The sequence below is a fragment of the Myxocyprinus asiaticus genome, chromosome 37 (assembly GCF_019703515.2).
Source record: "Myxocyprinus asiaticus isolate MX2 ecotype Aquarium Trade chromosome 37, UBuf_Myxa_2, whole genome shotgun sequence".
NCBI classification, from domain to species: domain Eukaryota; kingdom Metazoa; phylum Chordata; class Actinopteri; order Cypriniformes; family Catostomidae; genus Myxocyprinus; species Myxocyprinus asiaticus.
Window position 1 is genome coordinate 27,375,156 of NC_059380.1, and position 21,788 is coordinate 27,396,943.

The 21,788-nt window shown below is 35.8% G+C and overlaps 1 protein-coding gene across 3 annotated transcripts in view; it reads left to right on the forward strand.

Annotated features, from left to right (window-relative positions):
* Positions 1 to 21,788, forward strand: part of LOC127427834 (peroxisome proliferator-activated receptor gamma-like) — a 41,470-nt gene that overhangs the window by 1,616 nt on the left and 18,066 nt on the right. Inside the window, exon 1 of one of the 3 annotated variants that reach the window (XM_051675655.1) lies at positions 6,179 to 6,325. The exons of the other annotated variants lie outside the window; for them this stretch is intronic. The gene's annotated coding sequence lies outside the window, so the exon portion shown is untranslated. Of the gene's footprint in view, positions 1 to 6,178; positions 6,326 to 21,788 lie in introns of those variants that run through there. 3 annotated transcript variants of the gene reach the window in all.

Genomic DNA, 21,788 nt, shown 5'->3' on the forward strand with positions numbered 1-21,788 from the left:
AACTGGAAATTGAAATGTAAAAATCATTTGCAATCAGATTGATCAAATGTATGCATGTAATTGTGTGTGTTGTTGTGATGCGACTTCATGTTTGAGATTTATGTTGGGACCATACTTTGTGTGCACGTGCGTTTGTGTATTTACATATTACACAGTGGCCCCAAAATTATGGACACTTAATTCACACTTAAATTGTATGCATGTCATTGCATTACAGCAGGTAACAAAATATTAAACCAGGTGGCATCTACAAACAACATTAAAGCCTTTCTCAGAAATATCTTGACTTTTCTGAGCCATTCTGTAATTTAAACAAACTGGTCCCAATTTGATTAGTAATGGATGTATAAAGTTAGTTATCTTCAAGTTCACACTGGTGTCCCTATATTATGGACATGTTCCACTATTGTTTGACAACAAGAAAATATCCAGATACTTTAACATTTTGAACGGTATATACGTTTTTTTAATTTACATATTGTTGTGAAATGTTTTTCTTAAAACGCATGCATGTGCTCTCTTTCAAATAAATTCCAATTGCTTAGATATTTTATTAAATGATGCAAAGATTTTCGTACATTTTTAATGTGGCTTAAGTGTCCAAACTTTTTGAGGCCAACGTTTTAAAGCTCATAGAATATATATATATATAGAGAGTGGAACAAATCTAGCCATTTTGAATGAGACAGTCTTAACTGTTATATAACTGACATACAACGTGATTGACTTTGCTTTGTTGTCATGTAAGGTGTGGAAAAAGCAGCAAAACCGTGTTTATATTGATCTTAATGGTAAACAGCTTGTCACATTGTGCTGCGAAAGGCTGCTGACAAATTATCGCACTTTGCTCAATCAGTTGTGGTGCACTGACAAATAATGATACCAAAAGTGACTTCTGTAGCTCATGGACAGGACTGAACAAGTGTCATCTTTAGAGATTTTTTAATATATAGAATGCTGACTGAGCAACATGTGTTTTTTTGACGTGTTTTTCTTTTTTCATGCATATATACAGGAGTGGTTACGCTATTTGGTTTCAACCCTAGGATGATGGATTGCATCTCTTTAGAAAAGGCCCAGTTACACATAAGTGTGTTATCTTCACGTGTCCATACACAGATTCCATGATTAAATAGAAGCTTTTCGTTCATTAGAGGCCATAAGCCACACCTTATCCACAGGCTCCTCCTGAGTTTTGCAATTCAATGGACTGGAACTTCAGTTCCAAGAACTAGTTATGGCACTATTGCATGCATGGCATGAACATCTGTGGGTTGTATACTGCGTGCACTTGTGGACACTTTACCTCAATTGTTTATTTGGGTTGATTTACTGATTTTTGTCTTCAAATCTGGTGCATATAAATTAAAGGATTTATATTTAACATAACATTAAAGGAATGTTCCAGGTTCAAAGCAAGTTTAGCTCAGTCGACAGCATTTGTGGCATAATGTTGATTACCACAAAAATATGTTTTGACTCGTTTCTCCTTTTCTTTAAAAATAGCAAAAATTGAGGTTACAGTGAGGCACTTACAGTGTAAGTGAATGGGGCAATGACAGGGAATGTGGCCAATTTTTGGAGGGTTTAAACACAGAAATGTGATGCTTATAATTTTATAAAAGCACTTGCATTAATTCTTCTGTCTAAACTCATGTATTATTTGAACTGTAAAGTTGTTTAAAATGTCGTTTTTACAGTCGTTTTAGGGTTTGTTGACATTCCATCGTCATGGCAACGAAGTTGTAAAATTTGCTATAACTTTACACAGAAAAGGTTAGTAAGTGATTTTATCACACTAAAATCATGTTTACACGCATATCTTTTATGTCTTGTGGCCCCCATTGTCACGGTCCTGTCACCTTGTCAGTTTGGGTTTGTCTGGCGGGACCATGGCATTATCGTCCCCTGTCTGTCTTGTGTTTCGTTCACGTTCTTTGTGTGAGTGCACGGGTCCGGTTGTTAGTGACCGTCGTGCGCGAGTTACCAGCGTGCACTCTCCGGTGATGTCACGGTCCTGTCACCTTGTCAGGTTGGGTTTTTGTCTGACGAGGACTGTGGCATCATTGTTCTCTGTTTGTTTTGTTCCAAACGTGTTGATGTTCCTCATGTGTTTCAAGTGCCGCTGGCATGCGGAATCAGCGTTTCCATGGGAACCCTGATTGTTTCCATGGGAACGCTGATCATGCCAACTTTCAGCTGGCGAGTGGCACCTGTTCCTTGTTTGTTCATGCCAATTTTAATTCCCTCGTGTGTCATGTCCTTTGCTGGATGGTTAAATGTTGAATGTTTAATGTTGCTCAGTGTTGACTGAGTGTTTGAGCATTGTTGTTTGATGTTGAGTACTAACCTCACTCTCTCTGCCTAGTTGGTCCTGTCTCATGTATCTGTTGGTTGCCCGCGTGTCGGGTGTGAGGTTGCCTTCCAGTTTTGCTGCGTGTCAGCTGGTCTTCCACGGAGGATACCTCGTCTCTGCCCGCGTGTCGGGAGTAACATTGCCCTACCCTGCCGGGCGTTGTTCTGCACTTCACTAAGCTTCTATGAATCTATTCCTGACTTCCACAATGCACACACTCATCCTATGAACACACTGTTCATGGATTGCCCCTTGCGCGGCCATGGCGCGCTCGCTATTCGGAGATCGCTTCCTGATGCTGCAGCCGGTGCCGGGATCTTCGACATTCCACAACTCAGTGACTGCTCATATTTGTTGTTATTAAATCCTTTGAACTGTTCTTCTGCTCTTGGGTCTGTTTGTCTCACTATTGCTCGTTACACCCATTCACTTCCATTGTAAGTGCATCACTGTAACCCAGATTTTTGCTTCTTTTTTTTTTTAAGAAAAGGAGGAACGAGTCGAAATTCATATTTGTGGTAATCAACATGGCACAAATGCTGCTGATTTAGCTTAACTTGTATTCAACCCGGAACATTCCTTTTAAGGCTTATTTAACAATGCTTGAGTTTTTTTGGCCCCACTTTATATTAGGTGTCCTTTACTACTATCATCTAACATTTAATATACCTACAATACGATGTATTAATTGTGCAACTACAGTACATGTTGTTTTGCAAAATTGTTACAAGATTTACATTTGTTGCTACTGAAGTTGAGGTACGGGTAGGTTTAGGAGCAGGGGTTGGTTTAGGGTACGGTTTTGGGTAGGGTTGGATATAAAGTGGGTACTAGTGTAGGCAGGATTATCTTAGCAAGCATTTTTAACCAATCAAACATAAGCATGTTTTGTACTGATATTTCAAGTACATGGAAAATTACACTGGAATTGTAAATGCATTTGAACATGATGTCTTCCAAAGACAATGTACATTGCAACTAAAACATAAAGACTATATATAGACAGTAAACATATAGACAGCATGTATATAGACTAAATATTGATATTATAATTCTCTGAACAAAAACTGCATTAAAATCTTGCATCAGTCAAACTAAAGCACGAGTTGTTAAGTTCATATTATGTGACGTTAACACATTTGTATCTCAGCTTTACTAATACATACATTGAACCTTATTCATGGAACATGGGCAGAACATAAAACACAAATTACAAAAGATTTATATAGAAAAGAAATACATTTTTAAATTAAAGTAATTTTAAAAATGGCTTTACGAATTATGCATAAATGAATAACTGCATATAAGTCAAAGTGACAATATGTGTAGGTACATTGGGCTTGTGTTTTAAGATGAATGAAGCCAAATTTGAGGGTATATTCTTATCTTTTGCCCCAATGGCGTATAATTACAACTGTGACATAATGTAACAACGTCCATAAACAAGTGTATGAAATAAAACAGATCACTTAGGGTGAAGTCCAGAAGCCCCTATGGTTTCAGAGGTGATATCAAGGGTTGTAATTCATACTCAAGTTCCAATGTCAAAAAAGACACTAAACATTCTGATTTTTGGGAACCTTTCCCAAAGATCTTACACATTAGCAACATTAGTGCATGGTTTTAGTCATAATGTGACCACAACTAACCTTTCCCCCCTTTCCTGTCAAGATCGAGGAACAGGGAAGACCCTTCCTCTCATTTCACGGGTTTTGTAGCTATAGTGAATTGCGGAGGCCTTGACAGAGAGCATGTTCCTTCCTTATCCGTTTAGGAAGCTCCACAAGCCCTCAGGAGAGTCATCCACTATTAACCCATTCCTATTAAAAGTAATTGGGAGAAAGTTCATGTCCTTAGATGTTGTGCAAGCTGAAATTCTTAAGAAGCTTCACAATTCAGCATTCAATTTGCAAAAGTCCCTCGTGAGTGTTTGGGTTGAATATCAGAACTTATTTTCTGTCCAGAGCTCAGTCAAATGGCTATTTATTTATTTATTTATTTATTTATTTTAATGTTGAAACTTTTTCTAGATTAATCTGCAGATGAATTTGAATTTGAGATTTGGAATCCACTGAATTGGATGGTAGTTTGTGGCTGTTGGTGTGTGTCTATCAGTGCTTAATATTACAAATTATACATATTTGAAGTCCCCTTTTTATCATAAAAGTCCACTCATGTCAAGGCTGAAAAAATGCCATGATTGCAGTAATCAATCCACACTTATTTTCAGATTATACACATTTTTTAAAAGATAGTTCACTTAAAAATAAAAATTCCATTATTATACTCACCCATGTGTCATTCTATCCAAACCCATATGCTATTATTTTTTTCAGTGGAACACAAAAGTATTTTTGAAGAATGTTTATCCATCTCTTTCCATACAGCAAATTTCGTAGTAACTGGGGGTTCTCAAGCTCCAAAAAAGGTCAAAAGAACACAGTAAAAGTAGTGCATATGACTTGTGTGCTGTGTTAAAGTATTCAGAAGCTATATGACAGGTTTGTGTGAGGAGCAGACCAAAATTTTGTTGTTAAAAATAATGAATTCTATGATAATAGAATCATATTTCATTCTGGAGCCTTGGCTTCAAAATTAAATTGTTTTATATTTTCCACCAGGTGGTCCATTTTCTCATGTTTAGCCTATGGAGCAAGTACATGCTTTTTTCCTATTTTCTGTTTGCTGTATTATAGAGCACTGCAGGCCAATTGAATAAATAATGCAGCTAAAATTGTGTGGGTGTGTTGGTATTGATGTCAGAGTGTGTTTTTTATGTGTGTATTGAGAATGTGTGTGGGTCGGTTAAAATCCTGAAAATGAATGAATATTTGGTAGTTATGATCCGGACTGATCAGTCTTGAAAGTGGAAAATAATATGAATATATAATATTTTTATGGCGCAGACTTTTCTGTCCTCTAAGGTCCTGAGTGTGAGGGTTTTTTTTTTTTTTTAAATCTGACACTGCACACAAAAAAATTATGCATCAAAATCAATGTTGTTGCTAATCATTGACATATCCCCGACTGTGATAATCCTCTTAGCATATGGAAAATAATTCATTTGTTGTGTTTTTTTTATTTTATTTTATTTTATTTTTTTTCATAAAAAACAACAGTGGCATTATATAAACAAACTGGCATTTAAAGGGTTAAAATCCTGAAAATGAATGAATATTTGGTAGTTATGATCAGGACTGATGTTGGTTAAAAAAAATAATTAATTGAAAGTGGAAAATAACCTTAATATATAATATTATTATGGCAGTTTTTTGACGTGGACATTTTTGTCCTTGAAGGACCTCTGAGTAACTTTTTTTTAGACGCACAAGGGTTAAAATCTGTTCCTCACACAAAGCTATTTGGCTTCAGAAAATATTGCAAGAGTCACACAGGCTATTTTTATTTTTTGACCCTTTTGGAGCTTGACAAATGTCACTGAACTGTCCTATTGCAAGAGCAGTGTAAAAGATTCTCCTTGAAAAATGTCTACATTTGTGTTCTTTGGAAAATGAGGGGGAGTAAATAATGACCGAATTGACATATTTGGGTGAACTGTTCCTTAAGACAACTGAAAGCATATCATGCATGTTCTGTTAAAAGCCTAATTTTACTTCTGCCTCTTCATGTCCATTTACTTGAAGAATGTTTCCATATCTGATGCGGTTCTATGAAGAGAAGTGGAACCAGCAAAGTTTTGAGTTAGCATGAAGCAACAGGAAGTCATCTGGCTAGCCTTACACCTCATAGCAGGACCACATGATAGTTAGCTGTCTGCACTTTTGCTGAGGCTGTGAAGTATCAAAACTGGGCAAAAAAAAAAAAAAATCTTCCAGTTCCTGATAAACTTAATATAACCACAGAAATAGCCACTCACTTGCTCATTCGCTTAAGTCAAAAGTTCAGTGCGCACAGTTCAGTTTATTAACCTAAATCAACAAAGATTTAACATCAAGAACAACACTGAGGGTGAGCTATAGTCTTTTTGGCAATTTTTGTTGAATGTGTTTTCTTTTTTTACATCTCATGGCGTAGCTGCAAAGTTTATGTTCCTTTTATAACAGTGAATTGAAACTTGACATATGGTCAGGTCAGGTCTTAACCAAAGTGTTGTGAAAGTGAAATAATATCGTAATTAAATTACATGATAATATGTCAAGCAGCCATTCTAGTTCAATTGTGTTATGGGTATGCGATATGAAATGTCAAGCAGTTTCAGCAGTGTCTTGCAGTATGACGTCCTATGCTCTTACATACAGTGTCTCTATGTATACAATAGAGAAGGCAAAAAGTTTATCAAAAGTGGTGAAACGCTTAAAAAAAAAAGTTTAACCTAAAATGTTTATGTTGATTAAAAAAATTCATTTATGAAATAATGATAAATTATTGTGCTTAAGTGTGTGTTAGTCATTATTCACTCATCACAGGCTAAAAGAGAGATTTATAATACAAAAAAATCTTGATATATATAAAAAATTGCATCTCTATTCTAAAGCAAAAGAGAGTGTGCATTTAAGCATCATAAATGCTAATAAGGATCCCTGTAATGAATTGCTTTCTTTTCTTATGCATGCAGTGCAAACACTCAGATCAAAAGAAGTGTGAAGAATTTCCCCAATGAGCTCATTTTTGTCTTCTTTAAAAAAATTAAAATAAATCAGGGTCCACTCGTGCCACGGTTGAGGGATCTATGCCAGCCTACCTAAAAATGTGGTCAGAAACGTGTACACCGTGACACCTCCATCAAAGTGGCACATGCATGCATCGCAAAATCAGTACCAGCCGAGTAGGCGGCCAGACATATTTATTGTCTGGGAAAAGACTCATAATGAGAGGGCAGGGGTCAGACTTCAGTATGGAGGTAATCATAACTGTGCCGAGATCTTCTGCTCACCATGACAAAGCTTTGAGGTCACGGTTGGTACTCCCCCTCCTCAGAACCAAAGCTGCCCCCACACAAACACCTCCATCTTTATATCTGAGGAAAGTGTTGCATCAGGTGACGGTTGTAAACTTAATAAGGTGAAGCCCTGTGTATGGCTTAAAAGAATAGTTCAACCAAAAATGTAAATTCTGTTATTGTTTACTCACCCTGGTTTCATTCTAAACATGTGTGCTGTTATTTATTTTATTTTTTTTCCATGAAACACAAAATGAGAAGTTTTGAAGAACATTTATTCAGCTCATCAGCTGTCAAGCTCCTAAAATGACAAGAAAACACCATAAAAGCACCATACAAGGTACCTACAGGCATGGAAAACTATCAGAAATGTTTTTTTATTTTTATTTCCAGGTCTGGAAAGGTCATGAAAATGAATTTAAAAAAAAATACAAAATCATGGAAATTTCCTGAATGAATATAAATAATAGGACTGTCGATTTAGCCCATTAATTTAGTGTGATTAATAATATAAAATATAACGCATTAAAAAATGTATGCAATTAATCATGTCTCCATGTAATAAGGAGTACCATCGGAGCAATTTCAGCTTGAAGTGCCACCTGTTTTCAGCAGCGGGCAGTAAGCAAAACTCCAGCTGTGTAGGCAACACACAGCTGTACAGACAACAAACCACACTCAGGTTTGCTTGACACTAGCGACAGCACGAGATGAGGACACGTTCTTTCATTCAAACACAGCTGGACAGAGCGCAGTTCTAAAGCAGGAATATCGAGACGTGTTTTTCTAAGTTTCAGACTAAGTTGAACTTGACACAGTGGCCAAAAAATGCTGCGTTTATGGCACAAATAAATGTGACGCAAATTAAGAGTCTTTAAAGCGTCCGTCTGATGCATGCGTACATTGACGTATCCTTATAATAAATCTATCTCAGACAGATTGATGAATGCAATTTCAAAATGGATTGCTGTGGACTGTAGGCTAATGATAGGCTTATGTTTAATATTTAAATAAACAATATATTGCCTTTAAGCCAGCTTTTATATTTTCTTATCAGTGCTTTACTTGTATTTCACAATAATGTAATGCACTTTAATTATCTGAATTATTATATTTATAATATATATTATATTTATTAAAATAAGTATTAAAATATATTACTAAATTATTTAATCATTATATATGAAATTATTGTTATTTGAAGGCCTTTCTCAGCAAATATTTATATATGCGATTAACTGTGATTCATTTGATTAATTAATCTGCATATCATGTTATTAATTGAATTACAAGTTTTGAAAGTCATTATAAATATATTTTCTAGTTATGCTCTGTTTTTTTAGCTATGTTCACAAACAACTGGAAAAGACATTCGTCTGAAGTCATGCTGGAGCTTTGTGTGGAAAATAAGCGTTAGTCAATGAAAATCTTTCCCTCTGCCATATTTTTGCTGAATAACATCTTTAATTTTGGTCTGTTCCTCACACAAAGCTATAGTGTGGAGCTTTACAGCCGTGGTCACTGAACTGTCATTGTAATAGAGCAGCATAAAGATTGTTAAAAATTCTCCTTTTGTGGTCCACAAAGAAACAGCATACAGGTTTAGAATGACATGAGGGTGAGAAAATAATGACAGAATGTTCATTTTTGGCTGAATTGGTCCTTAACGTACTAAAAAAGTAAAAAAAAAAAAAAAAAACGCTGAAGTAGCTGAAGATCAAATCATAATTTTTATGATTTGATCTTCAGCTACTTCAGCTTATTTTTTTTATTTTATTTTTTTTACTTATAATGAATAATGATATAGCTTTTTCTGTGTGCCATTTTATCCATTCTAATCACATTTGTATAATGTTTTATATTTGTGCTTAGGTTGTGCATGTGACACGTACATAGGTTGAGTGCTGAAACTCTATAGAAAAATATCTATCAGCATGAAAGAAGAGTTAGGGTTACACCCTTTTATCAGATTTTGAAGCTTAATCATTCGCAGAATTGCCATTGGGAATGTTACGAGGAAACAGAAGTCATTTCTTGCTACAGTTTAGTCTGTCTGTCAATCTGTGAGTAACGCGCAGATGCCAGTGAATGTTGTTAAGCAGGTTCTGCTTGTGCGCTTTCTCTGTTTTTAAACGATCGCCTTTTCCATTACAGCACATGCATCTATAGTGTGTATAACATTTTAAACTAGCATGTGTCCCCGAAAGAGAAATATGAAATATTAACAAACTGGTTGGTGAACTTTGATATTTTAATGAATTTTCTTCAGAAAATGGTTTATACTTTAAGAAGCCACTATTCTTTGTGATCTTTAAAAAACTTTTAAGCACTCCTTTCTAGAGTTGGGGTACTCAAGTTCAGACTCGAGTCCGAATACTGTTTCAAAAGTTTTGTACATTAGAAAGATTTCTTAAAGGAATATTCCGGGTTCAATACAAGTTAAGCTCAACCGACAGTATTTGTAGCATAATGTTGATTACCACAAAATTAATTCTGACTCGTCCCTTCTCTTTATAAAAAGCTAAAATCTGGGTTACAGTGAAGCACTTACAATGGAAGTGAATGTGAACAATTTGTAACGTTTCAATACTCACTGTTTCAAAAGAATAGCCAGAAGACATAAAGGATATGCATGTAAACATGATTTTAGTGTGATAAAAATCACTTACTAACCATTTCAGTGTAAAGTTATATCCAATTTTGCAACTTCATTGCCATGACGATGTAATGTCACCAAACCCTAAAACGACTGTAAAAACGACATTTTAAACAACTTTACAGCTCAAATAATACATGAGTTTTAGCAGAAGAATTAATTTAAGTGCTTTTATAAAATTATAAGCTTCACTTTTCTTTGTTTAAACCCTCCAAAAATTGGCCACATTTACTTTCATTTTCCCATTCAATTCCATTGTAAGTGCCACACTGTAACACAGATTTTTGCTTTTTTTAAAGGAGGGACGAGTCAAAATTAATTTTTGTGATAATCAATATTATGCCACAAATGCTGTTGATTGAGCTTAACTTGTATTGAACCCGGAACGTTCCTTTAAATGTTGAGATGTGGGGATTGTATTTTGAATTTTAGGTTCCAGTGTTGTGAATTTTGTGTTAAAATGTGTACCTGACATGACAAGTCAACTCATAATTACACATGCAATATAACATTATATGGATAGAATAGGCTACATGGAATTTTGTAAATTAAAAAATGTGGTTAAATAGTGAAAAACAAAATATAAAATGAAATATACATTTTCACAAACTATATATTGCAGAAGTTTGCATACCCCTTTTATTTTAGGCCTATAAGTTTTCACACCCCTTTCATCCTGTTCAAAAGTTTGCATCCCCTTGGTTCTGTGTTACCTTCTTGAGCATCAATGAATGTTTGCACCTTTTGTAATAGTTGTGTATGTGTCCATCAGTTGCCGTAAGTGTCAAAAGCTGGATGTCTGTATCATTTAGCCACTGTTGGGAAGAACTCAAATGTGCAGAAGATGCTGGGAAACCAAAGAATGTACAGTATTTTTCTCAAGAAAAGTGGGCAGCTTCACACCTCAGGACAAAGCAGGGACTCATGAACAATTATTACACAAGCAGCCATTGATCATAGAGAAAGCAACACACCATATTAAAGGGTTTGCTCTCATGCAGTCTTGTCTCATGAACGCGCACAGGAGATCAACAGTCGGTGAAGAGTTTCACTTAATAATGCATCAGATTTCGGTTTGATTCTCACCAAAACCTTACCGTATTTCTTGAGAACAAGTCATGAGTCGCATACAATAATTTGTTAGACTTCTTAATTATATTTTTGCATTCTTTTGAAGCTTGAAGAAGTGATCACCATAAACTGCCATTGTGTGACATCATTGAGCACATTTAGTTTTTTTCACAATTTCTTTCTTTGTGTTAAGAAAAAGAAAGAAAATCATATGGAGTTATAACAACACAGGGGTGTGTTACAATGACTGAATTTTCATTTTTGGGTGAAGTAATCCTTTAAGAACCAAGGGAATGTAAACTTTTGAACCAGATCATTTGTTTAAATTCAGTTACCATTTTGTCTTGTGGAACATATGTGAGTATCTGTTGTTAAATAGCTTCTTCAAGGTAGTACTAAATACATTTTTATGATCCCTTGTAGAACTGCCCCACGTTTCCGCGAATTAACAATCATGTCCATGTTAAATGGCCCTAATATTATCAGTGGGCTTTACCAGTGTTTTCGGATGTAGCATTTGCAGTCAAATCGTGAGATGTAACTTCTCAGCGAGTGCTAATTACTACTGTGTTGACTCATTATTTTCCCAAACCAGTCAGCAGATAGAGACAAAAAAGAAATCTCAGTATATATTATTTCTTTAGATAGGGATCATTTTAGATAAAACTAAACTAAAATGAAAAAACAAAACAATTTGAAACAATAATAACTCTGGTTTTAATGACTAACGCAGCTTTCACTTTCTTTAGTCTATGTTTGAGTTGAGGGGAAAAGTAACAAATAACTGAAATGTCAACAGAACGCAATAAGTGTGTTGAAGCACAGTTTTGTCTTCATACACCTAAAGCATATGCTTTCATTCTGAAAACACTTTGAAGTTTGTTCAGCAGGAAACTTATCATAAAATATCGAGGTGTTTTTGTTACATTTATATTGACTATTGTTTTTTCTTAGTTGTGAAAGTTAAAATAGGCTTAAAATATTGATGTTGAGTTTAAGGTTACAATTTGAATTCAGATTCATGAACAGATTAATTCGGACTCGACTCGGACTTGGCCTGTTATGGACTCGGTCTTGAGTCCAACTCGGCCCCTTTTGGACTCGGACTCGATTGTTTGAAGACTCGGACTTGACTCGGACTCAACTAAGGTGAACTCGAACCCAACACTACTCCTTTCTTGCTTGATTTTGATTGATACATTTACCAGTCAAAGGTTTGGACACTCTCGACTGAGTTATGTGTGTCGTGATTTTAAAAAGCCTATCTAAAGGCTTATGCTTAAATGCTTGAATTTAGTTTTGCAGAGTAGACAAATATAAATTGAGCCTACATATACATTTTTACAAAGCAAAAATGTTTTTGTTTTTTTCCCTTTTTCTCCCAATTTGGAATGCCCAATTCCCAATGTGCTTTTTTTTTTTTAAGTCCTCGTGGTTGCGTAGTGATTCGCCTCAATCCAGGTGGTGGAGGACGAATCCCAGCTGCCTCCGCGTCTGAGACCGTCAACCCGCACATCTTATCACGTGGCTTGTTGAGCGCATTGCCACGGAGACATAGTGCATGTGGAGGCTTCACGCCATCCACTGCTGCATCCACGCTCAACTCACCACGCGCCCCACCGAGAACGAACCACGTTATAGCGACCATGAGGAGGTTACCCCATGTGACTCTACCCTCCCTAGCAACCGGGTCAATTTGGTTGCTTAGGAGACCTGGCTGGAGTCACTCAACACACCCTGGGATTCAAACTAGCTTTTACCACTGAGCTACCCAGGCCCCCGCTCAAAAATGGGTTTTTAATGGATGAACAGATCAGTGTTGCAGAGCTGTAATCTAGACAAATGACAGCTACTTGAAGAAGCTAAAAATATAAGAGAGTTTTGATTTGTTTGACATGTTTGGGCACTACATCATTCTCAACCTTTCAATTTCATAGTTTTGATGACTTCACTATCATTCTAAAATCTGCAAAAATAGTAATAATAAAGAATGTGATGGTGTTCAAACTTTTGACTGCTAGTGTAGGTACATAAATGTATTAGATACGAGAGTTTCTGATTCATGTGAAATTTTTTGGCCTCACATTTTGGTTCAGACTTGGCGTTTAAGAGACGTTCTTAAGAAATATCAGTGGAAAACATCATGGTCCTGTTGCAATAGTGTCCCTGTGGAAAGGATTTCACATAACAGACTGTGCGCCTCCTTTGCTTGCCTTTCTCATCAACAGCGAAGTTTTCAACAGCAGATCTGTGCAGTCATCCCTCTGTTTGTGGGCACCGCACTGTAACATTTCAGTCTAATACTTATTTTGGAGTGAAATACCACTCTCTGCAGGTCTTTCCATTTAGTCACTGCTTTAATTCACCAAATGCAATAGTGTTTTAAACACTGCTGTCTTTGATATTACTCAATCGTCGTTTTGGTAGCTGTTAATGCTAGACCGTTGGGGTCCAACAGTTGTTATTTTTGCAAGAATTACTTGCAAGCAAACCACCAACATTCTAATCCAGTTTGAATGCATTAATAATACAATAATAATAAGTGATGTTTGCTAAAACATAAAATAAAAAAAGGATAACTTATACATTTGCACACACTTAGGGTTAGGGATTTGAACCTAACCCCAACCCTAAGTATTGTTCAGTTTTGGTACGCAACTCATCCCGCACCATTTGTACTACGGACATGCATGATACTTCAAAACATGGTGCTTATTGAGTAGAAGTGTGATATTACTTTTCTGTCAATCAGACTTGCGATTTTTGGCTGGCAGACGATGAAAAGCTAAAAAACAAAATCATAGAGATTTAATGTGGGGTGGGCTCTTTTGACTTGGGCCACTGAGCAACCTCCTAGCACCCACACAGAAAACCCCAGCAACTAGATCACTGTAAAAAACAAAATCCATACTTTTTACGGTAAAAGAATGTAAAAATGCAACAGTAAAAAACTAAACTTAATTGGTTAGCGGATAGTTACCTTAATATATATATGGTAAAAATTCTAATATATTTAACAAGATAATATATGTAATTTTATAGTAAAGTATTTGTAAAAATGTTATTGTTTTTTTATGTAAAAAGTATGATTTTACCATATAAATAATGTTAAAAATGTATATTATGTGTAACAAGACAATAAATGTACAGTAAACTTTTGTTAAAATCACGGTGAAAAACAATAATCGGGCGTTCCCAGACATCCCTGCATGACTCATTACATTTAATTATATTTGTAATTAATTGTATTTATTATATAATAGTTATGTTTTTTCTTATTTTTAATTTAAGTTATGTACATTGGGGTGTTTTGTGTTATATTTTATGTAGTTTAGTTCATGTACAGTATATTATTGTCACAGACTCACATGTGTTACCCTGATGGTGTTTTGTGTTTGTTTGAGTAACACTGTCTCTATCTGCTTCTTGCAGGGCCACTCTTGATGAACTTTAACTTTTGTAGTTGCTACGGTGATTAACAATACATTTTATAGTGAAAAGCTGACTTTTATAGTTTCATAAGAGTAGTATACTATAATGCTATAGTATGCTATAAGTTTATAGCATTGAATAATATAAACAGGAGTGAACTGTAAAATATGCAAGCATCCCATAAAGCCTGAAACATGGTCACTATAATTTTTACGGTAAACTTCTGGCAACCACATCAACGAATATTTTGTCGTAAATTTAACAAATGTTTTATTTATTTATATTTTTTACAGTGTAGCAATGGATTAGCAACCATTTACAACACAGGCAGTCCCCACTCTAATTTCTTCAGAAAACATACAAATCTAATTTTACATTAATTTTGGTAATTATTGGGACCTCAGTAATTTTGCTTTTGTTGGAAACAGATTCATGCAGGGCAAGTCAGCCTTTCAGAATCTTTGTTTGCAGTCATTGTAGTCAATCTCAGCTTCCACATTCATTGCAAGCTCAGACTTGATTGGACGACGCAAATCTAAACAACTGTCTATTAAGGGCTGGTCCACGTGGTATTTGTTGTCTTTTGTTCAGATACAGGGCATTAACTTTGACAATTTGTCATGTTTTGTAATGTTCTATTCGCACGTCATGTTGGCGCAAACAGTTTCGTCCAATGAAACATTAGATGCGTTGAGAGCCCCATTGTCCCCAACAGTTTAGCAGAATTATGTAACAAAAGAATCTACAAGTGCTGGCTGGTGATAAGCTGCACATACTTTGGGTTTCAGTGGGTTTTTGTCATTACAAATTATTATCAGCATAACAATTTGATTGAAAAGTCTAAAATTAACAAAAATGTTGATATGTCCCCCTTTGCTTTAAAGGAATAGTTCAACAAAAATGTACAAAAACTCCATCATTTACTCATCCTTATGTTTTTCCACACCCGTATGACATTCTTTCCTCCATGGAACACAAAAGGAGACGATAGGCAGAATGTCAACATCCTTCAAAATTTCTCCTTTTGTGTTCCACCAAAAGAAAGTCATACGAATTTGGAACAACATGAGGTGTGTAAATGTACACAAAAATTAATTTTTGAGTAAACTATTCCTTTTTTGACAGCTTGCACTCGAGCTGGCATGGATTTTTGTGCGAAACATGATGATGCATGTTGTCCAGCATGATTTGATAATATATTTCAAAGTGCATCTTTTGTGCTTGCATGCATTTAACATCATAACATTTCTTTGTTTTAAATGTTTCAAAATCCTAAAACTTTCTGTATATTTCAAGGTTAAAATTAGATTTTGAATTCAAGATTTTCAATGTGGACCCTACTGTACTTGAACACTGCTAATCAAAAACATTCATATGTAGAAATCAACACTACGGTGTACAATACAACCGTGAAATTTGTTTTTTTAGGTTTGACCTTGTATTTTGATGGGCTTGTGGTTTCAACCAAAACTTGAGTCTAGGTTTTCAACCACTTGACTCATAGGAGTAGGAGTTTTTCTCACTAAACAAAATATCTGACAATGCTACAATATCATTCGCCAACTAGAGCAAATGTCCGAGATGTTTACCACATTGCAAAATGGGCATGTTATGAACGGAAACTTTATCTTTACTAAGAATAGGCACTTCTACAGATCACTATACCTAGAAAAGCTGTTCGCCCTACTAACAAAAGACAATTGGTAGTGAGGGTAAGTGTTGGGGCGTTTGCTCTCTATTTAGATACCAGTCAGAGGGGAAGAACTCAGCCAATGACATTAGGGATCTGGAAAACCTATTGGTATTTTTGGAAAGTCATTGGGAACCATTCCAGTATCACTAAAATACAGTGAGGTGCAAAAGTCTGAGTCTACTAGAGATAATACAACCTGGGGCAGTTGCATAAACAAAATTAAACCAATCTAATTTTTTATGCAACTGACTGAAAAAGTTATATTGTTAAGACAAAATTTTTCATTAAGACAAAATTTTAGACAACAAACATGGCCATTAACTTAAGATTGTGTCTAACAATTTGTCTGACTAACTAAAGACACCAGAGAAAACCTGTTGCATAAAACAAGCTCACAGCTGTCTTTAGTAGCTGTCGTAAGTTGCATTGTATTGTGGCAAAATTAAGACACTGAACATCTTAAAAAAAAAAAAAAAAAAAAAAAAAAATGGCTGACAGTGTGCGCCCAAAACAGTTTTCACAGTTTTAAAATATTTCCTATTAGAAGAATACAATGCTTCAAAATCGATTCTAATGAACACATTTATTGATTTTAAACCAAATAATAATAAAAAAAAAAAAAACAAGGAATTTTGTCAAAGTCTTCTACAAAGTCTCAACTCAAGCCCCTTTTAGCCAGAGACTATTTAGCACACACAGGTTACTTCTATTAAACTGAATGGGGGAAATTGGAACAGTCAACAGATGTAGAAAAGGAAGTCTCGCTTTACAGGTAAAAGAGCCCATCACTTTTTAGATACAGACATTGCCTGCCAATCAACTCGAGAACAGGCATGCATATTAGCTATATAAGCTGGGAAAATTATGTTTTTTGTGTGTGTGTAATCTGTGGTAAAGAAGCACAATTTATGATACCAGTGTTGTCAGATTTGACTGTTGATTTGAAATATGTGGTTTGATCGTAATCTTGACCAACCATTTAGAGATTTCAGTCTTTCCCGTTCAAGTAGATAGGAGCTGTTCTTTTAATCTGCTTGTAACCATAGAAAATAAAGTTCCAAAGATAGCCGCCAAGGAGAACTGACTTGCTAAAAAGACTAAAGGTGTGTTCTAATCCGCAGGGTCCCTACGCAGTGTTCACTGCTTCTTACTCACTACGCATGGGATATCAAGTAAAGTTCACTTCACTTGACCAAATTTGTTAATTTGGAATACTCTGAAACGTCATCGAACACAGACAACGCTTGAGTCACGCTGATCATAGGGTTCAAGTAAGATGACACAATATACTCACAATAAATACTATAATAAATACATATAAATGTACAATAAATAACCGTACATCCACATATATAATTATATATAATACATCCACGTGTATACGTATAAAAATGTATTGTTAAAAATATACACATTTTCATGACAATGGATGTAACAGTCGCATCTCGTGCGCTTTGCACTCGAGCACAACCACATAGAAAGCACACCTGAGGTAAATTAAGCTTAATTAAAATGACAGCGTCTGAAACTCCTTTCGGTTATTTGATTTTAGCGTTTATTTTAGACAAACTGCGTCAGCACTCTGTTGGTTCACATTGACTGGTGAGTAAATTTCCCTCTCCACTTCCTGTGAAGTGATGTATCGATGTACACTTATTCCCTGTGCCGTTTGAAGTGCCCTTCCAACTGAACATAAACACTCCCTTCGGTTTGGAATCTCCCTTAAGATGGCTGAATACCATGTGAAGTCCACTTCGGAAGACCGTAACGGTCAACTGGAATGCACCTTTTGCTTTTAGCCCTCAACTGTAGCCCCCACTGACAGTTGTTTTCCATGGCAAAATAGAATGTACACAATAGTTAGCCTAGGGGTCTGCTGTCTTACATTTTGGTTTTAAATTAGTCAGATATAAGTTTTTATGCAACTCACTGAAAAAAATTAAGACCAAAATCACTAGTGGCGGAGGAGTGTCCCCACAGGACGCCGGGAACGCGGAGGGGCGTTCTGTCCGCTGGGGGTCAGAGGTCTGACTCCGGTCCGCCCGGGGAGGAGCGGCTGCAGTCCGCCTGAGAGGGTGGAGTAGTGATCGAGGACCACGCGACGGGAATCCCTCCTCCTTCCCGGGTTTCGGCACCAGTGTAAGGGGGTTCAGTGGAAAGGAGGAGGCGAGAACCGGCTTGACAACTTAAATAATAATTTAATAAACAACTTAAACAAACACACAACCAAAAACCACACAGTACAGCTGCCTGCAATTCTCTCTCTCTCTCGAACTGTCGTCCCCGGCCGCCTTTATCCCTCGCGCCCCATCAGGCTGATTGGGGACCGGGTATGTCTCATTCCATCCCGGCCCCGCCCTCCTCAGCTCTACAGTCGGATTTCCTTGGTTCTATTAAAGCACGCAAGATGCTCTTTGGAACATTCTCAAATCATGTTGGGTAACATGGATCATCAGGTTTTGTTCATGCCAGCTTGGGGATTTGCAGTTAGGAAAGCAAAAGGGGGACGAACCAAGTACTAAGAAAATCTCCAAACATGAACAAAGGATAATAGTATTTCCAGTTTTGGTTGAACTATCCCTTTAAACATTATGAATAATACTGAGAATCAAGTAGTTTTCAAAATTTTGTCTGTGTGGTTGAAATAGTAGTTTTACACAATCAGTGTCCTTGATTATATCTAGTAATCTGGGTCGATATAGTGGAGGCAGATGCAATCAACTGTTTGTGAGGCCATCGATGGGTCAACTGAGTTAAACTTCAGTTTATTATCAACTACAATCTGTGGCAGTGGCACTCTGGATTTGTGTTCTCTATTTAGCACGTCTGCCTCTCTGAAATTTGTACTAAAGCGTATACAGGTACAAGTTAAAATAAAGCATTTGGAGATCTCTCTGGTTTTATAATAATGATTTGAATGTTTTGAAGCGTTCTCTAAACCATCGCCTCTACTACCAGGGGACTGTTCAATTGTAATATAATGCCCTGTGTACAGTACATCCAGTGGATTGGCCCTTTTCTATACTGCATAGAAAGTCTCAAAAATGTCTCTATAGCTTAACATTGTGCCAGGATTGCAATGAAAATAAAGAAAAACAATAATATTGAAAACAATTTTATGGAGAAAGCAAAACATGAAAACAAAATTCATAGCAGAGCTATTATTTAGAGAGAATATAGCAAAATGGCATCTGAGTATATCACAGAACATCATTACCATTGGTTTGTGTTTACAGTTAGCCTATATCATAGAGAATGATTTTTTACAATACCTTTGATTAATGAATTGTGATGATCATGCTATGAAACTGGTGCCTTTTATGGATAAGGTGATTTAAAACATGATATCAGATAAATAATGTGTTTAGGTGTTAATAAATTGCATTGTGCAGTCTTAAGCTAAATTAATAAATGCAAATATATGATATGATAATATTATGCCTTCAGAAAGTACAGGTTTGACAGTTTTACAGTTTAATTTGACAATACAAGCCTTGTGAAACTGCAAGGCGCTTCTCAGAAAGACAATTGAATGCTGATATTTCTACAAAACCCCCAGTTATCCACTGTTTTCTATTAGGGCTGTCAATCAGTTACAATTGTAATCAAATTAATGACATGATGTAATGATTATTAATCGAATTAATCACAATTAAGCACACATACACTATATGGCCAAAAGTTTGTGGACACCCCCGTCTAATTAATGAATTTGGTTACTCCATTAAATCCAGTAAAGAAAAATCTTAATGTTTCTTTATGTAATGGCTTAGGCTTTGTGTGCTTCCAAATTTGTGGCAACTGTTTGGGGATAGCCCTTTTCTGTTCCAGCATAACAATGCCCCTGTGAACAAAGTGAGGTCCATAAAGAAATGGTTTATTGTGTCTGGCGTGGAAGAAATTGACTGGCCTGCACAAAGCCCAGACCTGAACCCCACTGATCACCTTTGGGGTGAACTGGAACAGCAACTGTAAGTCAGGCCCCATCGACCAACATCAGTTCCTGACCTCACTGATAGCCTTGTGTCTGAATGAGAGCAAATCCCTGCAGCCATGTTACTACATACAGTATAGTGGAAAGCCTTCCCAAAAGAGTGGAAGCTGTTATTACAGCAAAGGGGGAAATTGATGCCTAAGGTTTTAAAATCAAATGTTCATCAAGCACATATGGTGTGTACAAACTTTTGGCCATATAGTGTATAAACATTTGCTGAAGTAGGCCCCCAAATAAAGAAAATCCAATATGTAATAATCAACATAAATATAATAATAATAATCATTCAGATAATTCAAAGACATTACATTATTGTGGCAGACAAGTAGAGCATTGATTAAATAATACAAAAAGTTGTTTCAGAAGTCAGTATATTGTTTGTTTTATATCCATATCATTGAACATTATAGGGATATATATCACTGGCCTACCATCCACAGAGATCCATTTTACAGTTGTATTCATGTTTTTGAAACATTTGGTGCATCTGTGGTTGCATCGTGTTTCTCTTGATTTTAGTGTCTTTAGCCATAAACGGAAAGTTTTTAGGATGCTGAGTCAAGTTAAATGTTGATTGAAACTTTCAAAAACATGTCTCGAGACGATGCCCCCTGCACTCTGCTCCATCCAGCTGTCTTTGATCAGCTGTCGGTTTGCTGTCTGTACAGCTGCGCAATTCCTGTACACTTGGACCTGCGCTTACTGCCCCCAACTGACTGAGCAGCAGACTGATTTTATTTCTTTAGATTCGCAAAAACATGGAGGTGGAACTTCAAACTTGAATTGCTCCATTGGTAGGAAAATTCCTTATTACGGTGGCATGATTACTTGCATTATTGTTTTAACACATTATTTTATATAGAATTAATCGCATTTAAATAACATGTTAAATCGACACCCTTATTTACTATACAAAATCATGGTAACAGGGTTGAAATTTTAAGATTGTCCTATATGGACAAACATAACACAACAGATGAGAAAGTGTTAAAAAAGACACTTCTTGAAATGATTTAGTTTGATGATTATGTTTTTTGATATATGAATCGTTATTTAAAGATAATTAATATCCATATATTTAGTTTAGTTTTTAACCAAAGATATTGGAAACACAAAGGTGGGGACAGACAAAAATACATTGTCATGAAGAGAGAAAAGAAAAAATATTTAAAAAACAAACATGAAAAATAAAATAAAGTTACCATATTTTTGTTAGATTTGTTAGAAAACAAAATATGTCTGCATTAACACACTAAAAGTTGACATCAGCTGTTCATTGTTTTTTACACATGTATAGTATATGCTGAACACAAATAGCACCTGTTTTGTTGAATGATCTACATATATACGTAATATAGCAAATGTTGTATTTCTATAGACAGGAAAATGCAAGAAAGGAGAAAAATAGCTCATAAAGTTTTATTCATACTTCACATTTGGTGGTATCATCTTCTGATGGTAGCAGTGCTCACGAGCAGTTTTTATTTTGGTCCCCTTTTTCAAATAACCAGTGTGTATACAGCCCAGTCTAACACATTTATTTTGGTGTAATGCTCACACTTTGAAACACTTTTAGACTCAGCACAAGTCGCAGAGTGTCATTTACATCAGTAGTGAGGCATGTCTTCATGTTGACTTGATAAGTGAGGTGTTAATAGAGAAAAAACTGTAAATCTGTACCTTTGA